Below are 13,032 nucleotides of genomic sequence, written 5' to 3' on the forward strand. Positions count from 1 at the left end.
TTGACGGCGAGGTGGGAGCCGGAGGTCGCTCGTCAGGTGCGGGGGAGAGTAGCCAGGGCAAGGTCAGCGGAGCGGTGCTGGCGGGTGGGGGTGTAGAAGCTGAGTCGGCTGTTGAGGTATGATGGTCCGGTGTGGTGGAGTCCCTTGTGTGCGTGAGTAAGGAGCTTGAAGGTTATCCACTTGTTGACGGGGAACCCGTGCAGGTTTTTCAGGTGGGGTGTGATGTGGCTGCAGCGAGGGATGTCAAGGATCAGACATGCAGAGGCGTTCTGGATACGTTTAAGCCGTTTCAGGAGTTTGACCGAGGCTCCTGCGTAGAGGGCGTGTCCGTAGTCCAGCCTGCTGCTGATAAGGGCCTGGGTGACCGTTCTTCTTGTTTCGGTGGGGATCCACCTGTAGATCTTGCGAAGTATGCGTAGAGTGTTGAAGCAGGAGGAGGAGACGGTGTTGACCTGCTTGGTCATGGAGAGGGTGGATTCGAGGATGACCCCTAGGTTGCGTGCATGGTCGTGGGTGTTGGAGCTGTTCCCAGTGCGGTCGGCCACCAGGAGTCGTTCCAGGCCAAAGGGGTGGTTCTGAAGATGAGGACCTCCATCTTGTCCGAGTTCAGCTTCAGGCGGCTGTTCCTCATCCATTTGGCTACGGCCTTCATTCCTTTGTGGGGGTTGGTTTTGGCGGTGAGAGGGTCCTTGGTGAGGGAGAGGATCAGCTGGGTGTCGCCCGCGTAGGCGATGATGTTGAGGTTGTGCAGTCGGGCGAGCGGTGCCATGTAGATGTTGAACAGCGTTGGGCTGAGGGATGAGCCCTGGGGTACGCCGCAGATGATCTTGGTGGCTTCGGAGCAGAAGGGGGGGAGGCGGACGCTCTATGTTCTGCTGGTGAGGAATGAGGTGGGCCAGTCCAGGGCCTTCTTTTGGATCCCGGCGTCGTAGACGCGTGTTCGAAGTGTGTGGTGGCAGACTATGTCGAAGGCAGCCGACAGGTCCAGGAGAATGAGGGCCGTGGTTTCTCTGTTGTCTAGCAGGGTCCTGATGTTATCCGTGGCGGCGATGAGGGCAGTTTCGGTGCTGTGGTTGCTGCGGAACCCGGATTGAGATAGGTCCAGAATGCTGTTTTCCTCGAGGTAGCGGGTCAGTTGTTTGTTGATGGTTTTCTCGATGACCTTCGCTGGGAAAGGGAGCAGGGAGATGGGGCGGAAGTTCTTGAGGTCCTTGGGGTCCGCCTTGGTTTTTTTTTTAGTAAGGCGTTGGTCTCGGCGTGCTTCCAGCTCTCTGGGAAGGTTGCTGTCTCGAAGGAGATGTTGATGACTTTCCGGAGATGGGTTGCGATGGCGGTGCTGGCTTTGTTGAAGATTTGGTGAGGGCAGGGGTCTGATGGAGATCCGGAGAGGATGGTGTTCATGACCTTGATGGTGTCGTTGTCGGTGATGTTGGTCCAGGAGAGTAGGCGGTTGGTGCGATGGTTGTCATCGTGGGGGCGGGGGTTTCAGTGGTTGTCATGGCGGTCGTGTTGTTGAAGCTGTCGTAGATGTCTGCGATGTTGTGATGGAAGAAGGTGGCCTGTGAGTCGCACAGGTCTTGCGAAGGTGGGATGTCGTTGGTGTTGGAGCTGGGGTTGGAGAGTTCCTTCACTATGTTGAAGAGCTCTTTGCTGTTGTGTGCGGTCTTTGAAGGAAGCTCTTTTGGCGGCTCTGATGAGGTGATGGTGTCTGCGGGAGACGTTCTTGTGGTCTGCGTAGCTGTCCGGTGTTCGTTCACAGAGCCAGTTCTTCTCCCCCTTTGGCAGGTAAGGCTTGGAGGCCTGGAGGTCTTCAGTGAATCAGTTGGCTTTCTTTCTTGCTGGTGTGTCTGTTGGAGGGTTTTTTGAGCAGGGCGAGGGTGTTAGGGCAGTCGTCGATCCACTGTCTGAGGTTGCGGGCGGCTGTGTCCGCGTCAGTGGTCTCGGGTGGTGGGCCCAGGGCAAGGGTGGTGGTTAGCTGGTCTTCGGTGACTTTGCTCCAGTAGTGGCGAGGCATCTGTTGGGAGCGGTGGTGCGAGGTTGGTTTGCGGAAGGTGAAGTGGATGCAGCGACGATCAGTCCAGTGGAGTTCGGTGGTGTGATTGACGGAGACGTGGGGGCTTGCGGGGAAGATGGGGTTGAGCGTTTGGCCGGGGAAGTGGGTGGGTGTGGTGGCGAGTTGTCTGAGTCTGAGGTTGGCGGTTAGGGTGGTGGAGTTGGTGCTGTTGTTGTTCTCGATAGTATACAAGGGGGTAACCCAATGAAATCACAGGGACCTGGGTACAATACGTATTAAGAGGAAGGGGTCCCAGTGAAAGTGGGAGATATATAAACACTTCACAAGAATTAATCTAAAGCAATTGTTTTGATCCACAAAGTTTTATTCAAAATGGGATCCAGTGTCATAACTACACGTAGCAAAGCAAATAGTCAACTGTATTCATGGTCATACAGTGCCCCAGGAAGGAAAGGGAAGTGATCGTGAAAAAGGTAGGGGAGTGGTGGGATAGCGTGACAGTAAAATCAACAATTCAAAATATTATTGTGCTATAAATCACATAGCAGTGGGTGCCACAAGCTTATGGCAACATTACGTATAAACAGGCATACAACACATGATACAATATAAATTCAATTTTTCGCATGTGTGGTTGCCGTAATTGAACAAGCCGTCGACGTTTCGACCCTCTGAGATTGCAGGAAGATTTAACCTTGCTGCAGGGTCTTCATCAGGACCAAGGAAGGGGCAGGGGACCTAATAAACGAGTATAATTAATTTAGTTTAGAGGGGTATAGCTTCAACCTCTATATTTATCACATAGGTAGGAACGTGAGTGCATTTCAATCAACATTGTAAAGCAAGCTAGAGTGCATACGAGTCAACATAGAGAACAACTGTTAAATGAGAATATAAATTAGAGCAGTTGAATAAAATAAAGTTGAATAGCGTAGGATTAAATTGGCTTATTATTACGAAAGTCTGGGTGCCTGTGTGGGAAACTGGCGGAGTCCAAGGCGGACAGACATTCGCCTGATGGAGATACACTAGATAGCCAAAAATGAAGCAACATAAGGATGACCACGAATGTCTCTAAGCGCCTAAGATTCGTTTGTTACAGATGCTAACATTTTGGAACGTTAGGTTAAATGTGAATTTAAATAAATAAATAACGGACGGTAACAGATGCTAACATTATAATACGTTAGGTTAAATGTGAATTAAAATAAATAGCGGACATACCACATGGTCCGTCGTGTGCAACGTGGCCTTGTAGGTACTTGAAAAACGGGAGGTCTTAGTCAGCATCTAAGACAATTGGTGATGTCAATTAGAGAAGGGCTGGAGTGGCAATAGCAAACTTCATCATAGAATTTAAAAGGAGGGAGCTTACCGAAACATGGCATTGTGCCGGTACTCGTTATTCAGTGAAACAATTTTCGTAGGGAGATCAATCCACAGTCGAGCTGGGGAGAGAAGGCATTGGGGTATAAGGCATCTGTTCGAAGAACGGATACTGTGTGTCAAAGTGACAGAGCAACACAGGGGATGGTACTTACTCGGTAACCAAATTTCACGGAGCTCCGTACGCGGGCAGCAGATCAACGCGGCATTTCCTGGTTAAGTAAAATAACCATGGAAACAGGTCACGTGGTGACCATCCGAGTCATGAACACTGAGGATAGACTATGGAAAGCAGAGGGGTTTGGTATTCAAAGTTGTTGTACCATAAGGGACTGGAATGCAACCGAGACAATTATTAATTTTGGTAGTGACACGCAAATGATTGCAGCGTCACACTGAGCAACAATTGGGGATTAAAAACAATTCAATTATTATTACAGGGCGTACCTCGTCAACAAGAGGATGTAGAATGTTCAAGTGTATTACATCGTTAGGTGACTGGAAAACGGCCAGGCTAATAATTCATTAGGATGGTAAGTTACATGTAAATATGTACAGCGTCACACTCAACAGGAAATGGGAAATGAAGACGCATAAATTATTATTGCCGGGCGTACCTCGTCCACAAGAGGGTAAGGCCCATAGGGTAATAATTGCAATAATCACAAGTCGTTGGCACTGTAGTATACATCAAACAAATGGTGGAAAATTGTGGAGGATGGCGTACCTATCGCACATGATGGTAAGGCCAGCCTGACAAGATCCATTAAGAATATTTATTACAAAACATTGTTTAAACAGTTTGTAAACCAAAGCCCATATGGGGATCAGTATAAGTTCAACCCAAAATTTACAAACGTGCACATTCATTGAGGAAAGATAAATGACCGAGAGATGGCGTACCTATCATAACTGAGTCTATATATGTTATGTTGGAGTCACGCTACAATTATGATCAGGTGATACTCGGAATTAATAGGAAAGTGGAACCCCAAATGGATGGATACCATGGTGATTGATGAAGGTAGTAAATCAGATTGGAATCAATCACGGGAGTGTGGCCAATTGAGAGAATGAACTATCCTGTTCATTAAGGCCAGTTTCTATGGAGTTGAAAAAGTATATCCATTTCAGTTCTCGAGTATTCAGAACATCCGAGATGTTACCACCACGTGGTCCTAGCATGGTTTTCTCAATAACTAGCCATTGTAGACTTTCGGGTGGGTGGGCATGCAGCTTAAAGTGATCCACAAGGGGCGCGCCAGAAACATCGCATCTAATGCGGCTCATATGCTGTAGGATACGTGCTTTGATTTTTTGCTGAGTTTGTCCAATATAAATCTTATGACATGGGCATATGATGGCATAAATGAGATTATTGGAGTTACAATTACTGAAAGATTTTAGTTTGACAGTTAGATGAAGGTGTGCAAATTCTTTAGTCTGTATAGTTGATTCACAAGCCTTACAGTGGCCACAGCGGAAATGGCCGGTGACCGGTGGAAGATTCCACAAGTTGTTAATTGTTGGTTGATTTTCAGGCGGTAGGAAGGAGCACACAACATAGTCTTTGATGCTTTTGGCCTTCTTAAAGGCATGAAGTGGTGTCTCTGCTTGTTTGATTTCATCCGAAACCAAATGCCAGTGCTTATTGATAATCCTCTTGATGTTATTGCTCTTGGTATTGAATGTAGTGACGCAAACAATACGACTCTCATCACAATTTGTTCTGTCTTTAGGAGTTAGAAGTTCCTCGCGTGGATAAAACCATGCGCGTTTGCGCGCTTTTTTTATCAATCGTCTTGGGTACCCTCGTTCAAGCAGGCGGTTGGAGAGAACCTGAGATTCTGAAAAATAATCGTCTTTGTCCGAACAATTTCTTCGAATCCTCAAAAATTGCCCAAAGGGAAGATTGTCACGGAGGGCACGTGGATGATGGCTATTGTAAGCCAATAAGGAGTTTCTCTCTGATGGTTTACGATACAATTTGGTGCACAGTCTTCCAGAGTGATGGTAAATGGTTACATCCAGGAAATCAATAGTGACATTGTCTGATGCCATCGTGAACTTAACATGCTGGGATTGTTGGTTTAACCAGGCCGAGAAATCATTCAATTGGTCATGAGTACCATTCCAGATCATTAAAATGTCATCTATATACCTCATCCAGAGGTCAATATGCTCTCTGGATGGGTTAAGTTGGTTCAGGACACTGTCCTCTTCAAACGCTGCCATGTATAGTATGGCTACATCTGGGGCAAACGGAGAGCCCATAGCTACACCAGATGTTTGCAGGTAAAACTTATTGTCAAACAGGAAAAAATTCCGAGTCATGGCTATTTTGAGCAGAGCCACGATGAACTCCGATGGGACTTGGACTGGTGCAGGACGGTCCTGGAGACATCTGGTTATCACAGTTAGTGCCTCTTGTTGCGGAATGCAGGTATAGAGGGAAACTACATCACACGTGACTAACCTTTGCTTAGTCGGATCGTATGGAATGTCTTCAACTATGTTAATAGCGTGCATTGTGTCTCGAAGGTAGGACCGGGTAGATTCGGCAAGTGGTTTGATGAAAAAGTCGATATATTTGCCCAACGGTTCCAGTATGGAGCCACAGCCGGATACTATTGGGCGACCAGGAGGCTGGGTCATGTTCTTATGTATCTTGGGCAAAGTATATAATGTTGCAAGACGAGGATTTTTATTATTCAAAAATTGAAATTCATTTTCGGACAGAAAACCTAAATCGAGGCCTTCCTGGGTTATTTCAAGAATCTCCATGGCAATTGAGTTGGTTGGGTCAGATCTCAACAGTTGGTAGCAAGTGGCATCCTGTAATTGGCGAAGAATGTCAGACTTGTAGGCACATAAATCCTGTATGACAATGGCGCCACCCTTATCAGCAGGCTTAATAACGACTTGGTGATTGTTAGCCAATGATTGTAGGGCTGCCTTTTGAGATTTACTGGTATTATACCGAACAAAAGTCTTATCTTGAAGGGCTCGTTGGACATCACGCCAGACCACAGATTCATATGCAAGAATTTGATGGGACATGGTATGGGCATATGGAACAAAGGTAGAAGGAGGTCGCAGGCCCGTAACAGATGACTTGGGCTGTACTACAGAATTGCGAAAGAAATACTTCAGTCTGATTTTTCGAAAGAATTTATAAAGTTCACTTCTGATAATGAAGTTATCTGGATTGTACGTGGGCACATAAGATAGTCCTTTGCTGAGCACTCCTAGTTCTACATCACCGAGTGGTTGCTTGGAGATATTCACCACAGGATTTTGAGTTTCAATTTGGTTTACCAGCGATAGGTCTTGTTGCGAGTCACTCTCTCGCCGTGCTGTTCGGGTTGGAACCGGACCTGTTTGGAAGATTGACCTCGTCCTGAGTCCCAGTTGGTTTGGTTCTGCTGGGAGCCACGTTGATTTTGCCCACGGGGCCATTGATTTCCTCGTCCTCCTCGTGGGGGTCGCCAAGATCCCCGGCCGGGTCCTAAAAAAGGAGAAAATTGTTGAGGTGGATAATTGTAATCGGGGTATTGGTATTGGTAGCTAGGGCCTGCTGTTTCCTGTTCACCCTCGGAACTGTAGGACGAGTCCGAAAAGGTAGGGTAGTTGCGTCTACCTCGATAGCCACCACGACCTCTGTTTGTAAATCGACCTTGTGTGTCTTGCCGATAGTAGTCGTCTTGTAAATAGGGTGGTGGAGTTGGTGCTGTTGTTGTTCTCGAGGTGGAAGTTCAGGTCCCCGAGGAAGATATAGTTCGTGGAGGTGAGGGCGTTTGTGATGTTGAAGTCGGCGATGTAGTCACTGAACTGTGGTCAGGGTCCGGGGGGTCTGTAGACGAGGGTTCCTCTGAGGGTGGTGTTGGAGTCGGTGTGGATCTGTAAATGCAGGTGTTCGGCGGTGCTGAGGGTGTCATCGGTGCTGGTCGAGACTCTGAGGGTGTTCCTGTGGACGATGGCGATTCCTCCTACTCCGTAGGTGCGGTCCCTGCGGGTGATCTTATAGCCATCCGGGATGGCTATGGCGATGTCGGGATGTCGGGTGCAGAGGAGGGGTTCATCCAGGTCTCCGTAAGGAAGGCGACATCTAGGGAGGTTGAGTCAAGTAGGTCCCAGAGTTCAACGGCGTATTTGCGGGCGGAACAGGTGCTGAGAAGGATGCATCTGAGGTAGTTGGGTTCTTTCCTGGTCGGTGGGTTGGCGGTTCGGTTGCTGGTGTAGCTGCAGTTCTGGCAGGAGAAAGGTCCTTGTGTGCGCTTTGGGGTGGCCAGGCAGCAGGTGCGTGATCGTCTGGCGTTGAGTGTGTGGAGGGTGCTGGAGTCGTAGCAAAGTCGGGTGTCGTGGCGTTCACGGGGGCTAGGGGTTCTGGCGCTGGGCGCAGTCCAGTCGCGGACGGGCTTGCCTTTGGTGCACCTTCGGCGCACCAGTGGCGCAGCTGCCTTAAGAAGGGGAGGTGGGAGGGAGGAGCAGCTGGGAGGTGGGAGTGGGCGAATTGGAGAGCGGGGGGGACGGTCCGCACGGGAGGCAGCAGAGGCGGCAGAGAAGAAATGGGCAACAGTGGGGAAGGCACAGTAATGGCGCAGATGGGAGGGGGGACAAAGACCATCAGTGAACTTAAAGCACAAAGGAATTAACAGAAAGCACAGAAAAATTGGAGAGCAGGGGGGGGCCGCAGGGGAGGCAGCAGCGGGAACGGGCGGGCAGAGAAGGAATGGGCAACAGTGGAAGGGCACAGTAATGGTGCAGATAGGAAGGGAGGACAACGACCAACAGTGAACTTAAAGCACAAAGGAAATAACAGAAGGCACAGAAGACCAACAGTGACCTTACAGAAACACAGATTACAGTAACAAAGAAATCACAAACCACGAGCAGCAGCGGCAGCAGGCTAGGGCACGGGCACACAGGCGGAGCTAGGCGGTGTGGAGAGCGACCTACCAAGGGTCATCTGTGCGGCGATATCTAGGAGTTTTATTGTCCGGTTTATGCGCAACTTTTTGTGGTGTCGCGAAAGTATTTGAAACTAGCATAAGCATTGTTCGAGCGCACGGAAAACAACCATTTTCCCTATAGGTATTTTATTTTTATAAAGCTTCGCCGCTTACTGCCCCATCCCCACACACCTTCCTATAACAATAAACACACATGCATGCACAAGTTAAAATGTAAACATGTAAAGCGCAAGGCACAGTTTCATATACGTGTGCGCAGGAGAAACCATGCATAATAACGCCTGTCAATGAAATCTTAAGGGTCCGTAGGAGGCGTTTAAAGAACAGTAAAATTAAAATCTATGAATAAACTGCATTACATCCTTGAGGCATTTTAGGGAGCTTTCATCGCTAGCTACTATACTCACCATCTGTTAAACTTTTGCTTCAGCACATACTTTCCACAGAACAGACCCATGCCCTCTAGCCTTTGTTTACTGTCTAGTGCTTGATTGTGTCAATGTAATCTATGTCGCCATTTTTTGATACTGAGGGATTAGCAGCTAATAGCCAAGTGTTCTGTTCGTAACCACACGCTGTGATTTGTTACAGCTCCATGGCGCTTTCAGTTTACCAACACCCAACAACAAAAGGAAGAACAGAAAGGAGCCTTGGCTAACTACTAACCTGTAGCCAAGTACAATTGGATTACAAAACATTTTTTTAGCGCAATATATGGTGGCAAGCATCCTGGCTTGTTAACTTTAATGCAGGCAACAGCGTTTGTAATCTTCCAAAAACGAAATTGTATTTAGTACGTAGCACAACAAATATTATTGTCTGCTTATGCCCAAGCACAACTATTCCCACATTTTCCAACTTGAAATAACAACCCCTTTGTAGCGTCCAGCTACAATGAAAGACAGACGCTCGGGATGATCACTAATAGAGATTTATTTAACGTGTCTTCTCTGTCCCCAGTCCCTACTCTAACTGCCCATATCCTGCCTCTACTCCTCCTCTTCCTCTCGCCCCCTAGCTCCTCCCACGCCCAACTACTAGTGTGTTAACATCACAACATCTCCCCCTTTTGTAACAGAAACAAACAGAACATACTGACTTCTTAGTCCATCTCCACGATCAGTCTCTTGGGTGGACGTATGTTTCGATGAGGTCGTGGCGACCGGGCTCTCGGACCATCAGTGCTCACTGCATCAGTGATTGGAGCAATGTTCTCTTGACCATTTGGTTGGGTTTCCCCAACTCGGGGATTGTTTAGGTCACTCATCATGGTTCTCGAAGTGTCTATTGGCAGTTTCTTGAAGTGCGAGATATTTCTCGTAACTCGCCGCTGCTCAGACTCCGCAGTTACCATAGTCCCTTTTCTTCGGGTGACCACCAGCGGTTCATCCTTGAATGGACAGTCGGTCTTTTTCTGCGTCTCCTGCTTGACGATAACATTGTCCCCTTCACTTAATGATAATGACCGTGCTCTCCTCCTGTTGTCGGCATAGGCCTTCATTTTCCTTTTGTTGCGCTCATCAGTGGCTCTCATCTCCCGCGAGTCCATCTCAGATAATGACGCTTCCAGGGCTCCATCCCATGTGGGAATGCGATTCCTCATGGGGCGTCCCAGCATGAGGGTCGCCGGGCATTGGCCAGTCGTGGCATGAGGAGTTGTACGATAAGCTCGAAGGACTTCATTGAGTGCTGTTTGTAAGTCTTTCCCTTCCACGGTGGCATGTTGGAAGGTCTTTTTAAGAGTGGCCATGAACCTCTCAATTGTCCCATTTGCCTGTGGCCAGAGAGGCGTGATCCTGCGGTGATGAAAGTCAAGGTGTTTCGCAAAGGCAGCAAAGTCGTTTCCGTTGAAAGGGGGCCCGTTGTCTGATTTGACGACCTTGGGAACTCCCCATGCTGCAAAGACTTCATCAAGAATTTTGAGAGTACTGGCAGTGTTCGTGGACGACACAAAACAGGCAATGGGGTACCTGGAATACTCATCAATGATGGCCAGCACATATTTGCCAGACGATAAAGGTCCATAAAAGTCTATGGCGATTTCTTGCCATACGCCACCAGGCAAGTTGGTCATGTGTAGGGGAGCGGGAGGATCACTCTTGCTGGTGAGTTGGCAGAGATGACAATCTTTCAAGGTGGCTTCCACCAGTTGATCAAGGAACGGAAACCACACTCGCTCCCTTAGTGCTCGTTTGGTCGATACTATACCTCGATGTCCTTCATGTGCAAGAGCGACCACTCCCTGTCTCAGTTGAGTAGGAATCACGACCCTCTGATCACGCAGCAATATACCATCAGTCGTGACGGAGAGCTCACCACTCACATGTCTGAAGGCTTGTAGTTCACGTTGAGTCAATGAATCGGTTACACCGTCCTGAGGATCATGCTTCCATCGATTGTTGCGGATTTTGTGAAGGACTCTCTGCAATATGACGTCCTGAGCTGTAATCTCCCGAATGGTCTCCATAGGGATAGCTGGAGGAAGAGCTTGATCTGTTACAAAGTGAATGTACTCTTCCGCAATAGAGGGTCTGGAAGCTGATGATGGGAGAGGATGCCGGGACATGTAATCCGCTGGATTTTCAGACTTCCCTGGTTTGTGAAGTATGGTGAAGGTATATTCCTGCAACCGTAGACCCCACCTTTCAATCCTCGGGGGCATTTTGGATCTTGGATTTCCATAGATGGTGATGAGGGCTTGATGATCTGTGATTAAAGTGAAATGCTTCCCATAGATAAAGACATGAAAATGTTCACATGCCCATACCACGGCTAGGCTTTCTTTTTCAGGTTGGGAGTAGGCTCGTTCCGGCTCAGTCAGACTACGACTCGCGTAGGCAATGATGCGGCGTTGATCCGAGTCATTTTCATATTGTGCCAGGATCGCTCCTAGTCCCACCGGACTCGCATCGACAGTTATCTCAGTTTTCCGTTTCGGGTTGAAATATGACAAGTGATTGGCCGATTCTACCGCTTTCTTGATTTCCTTGAATGCCTGCTCACATTGGGGAGTCCATTCAAACGATTGACCCTGCTTGGTTAGCATGCGGAGGGGGTGGCTGATAGTAGCGTAGTCCTTAATGTAGCGAGCACAATAGCTGGCCATGCCCAGGAACGATCTGAGATCGCTGACGTCTTGGGGACTCTTGGTGTTGTTTAGAGTCATGATTTTGTCGGGATCAGGTTTCATGCCAGCACCCGAGAAGATGTGACCGAAAAATTTCAGCGTAGCCTGGTGAAACTCGCATTTCTCTTTGTTCAAAGTCAAGTTGGCTGCTACTAAGGCATGGCAGACACGATTAAGTGCAATGTCATGTTCTCTGACATCAGAACCATAGACAAGAATGTCATCGCTATAGTTGAGCGTGTTTGGAATATTTTGGATGACTTGCCGGATCATTTCCTGAAAGATCTCAGCTGCCGAGGACACACCGAAGCTCAGTCTTTTGTATCTGAACAACCCCATGTGAGTTGCAAAAGTAGTGATGTACCTGGACCCCACTTCCAATTCCAGTTGATGATAACCTTTGTTCAAATCCAATTTGGAAAACACAGTGGCTCCGTTCAATGCTGCGATCATGTCGCTCAAGTGTGGCCCCGGGTGCCGCTCTCGTTCTATTGCAGTGTTGGGCAACCGCATGTCCACACAGAGCCTGACTTTGTTGGCCGTGCCCTTTTTGGGAACAATGACGACCGGCGAAACCCATGGAGTCGGGCCATCAGTGCGTTCAATGATGTCCGCAGCCAATAGATCTTGGAGTTCTTCCTCCACAGCGGCCTGTAGGTGAAATGGTACTCGCCGAGGGTGTTGGGCTACAGGCCTGACTTGTTCGTTGATATGAAGCCGTACTTGACAGTCTCTCAACTTGCCCAAACCTTGAAACAACCTGGGAAATAGGCGGGTCACGTCACGGATGTCGCTGACTTTGAAGAGAATTTCCACCAAGTGGAGTCGTTCAGCAGTTGGTAGACTCAGAAGGCAGTCTGCTTCAGGGCCCTTGATGACATGGATGACTGCTGATATGGTTGTGCCGTCGTGTGTAAGTGTCGTAGAGAATTTCCCTAGACAAGGAAGGGGCTTCTTAGCCATCCACGTGTAGACTCTCACAGGTGCAAATGTCAAGGGGGGTCGTGGACTCATTCTCTCGTATTCAGTAACTGGAATGTAATTTAGAGAGGCACCAGAGTCTAGTACGAACTTTGAGTCGTGATTTCCGACTTTGATGTCCAGCCGAGGGTATCTCTTAAGTTGGTCCGGGTCTGCTGCTAAGTTCAAGTATTCAATGGTATAAACAGAGTCTCGGGATGAGGGTCTGGATTCTCTGGACGGCGACCTCCTCTCCCACCGAGACCGACGTGACTCTCTGCTGGAGTGTGACGATTCAGGGGACCGCTCCGTCTGATCTTGGACAGCTCGCGCATGATGTCTTCGGGTGTCAGGCCGCGACACTCTTGGAGCTCTGCTTCGGGTGTCAGATCGTGTAGCACCCGAGTGGCTACTTCGTTGCTCTTTGTGGTACTCCCCGCACATTGCTTCGAAATGGTTAGTGCGACCACATTTTCGACATCTCTGGCCCGAGGCCGGGCAACTGCCCGCATGAGGGAAATCATACCCACATCGGTAGCATTTACTCACTCTTTCCTGTCGTCTCTCCTTCT

The sequence above is a fragment of the Lissotriton vulgaris genome, chromosome 4_1, assembly GCF_964263255.1.
Source record: "Lissotriton vulgaris chromosome 4_1, aLisVul1.2, whole genome shotgun sequence".
NCBI classification, from domain to species: domain Eukaryota; kingdom Metazoa; phylum Chordata; class Amphibia; order Caudata; family Salamandridae; genus Lissotriton; species Lissotriton vulgaris.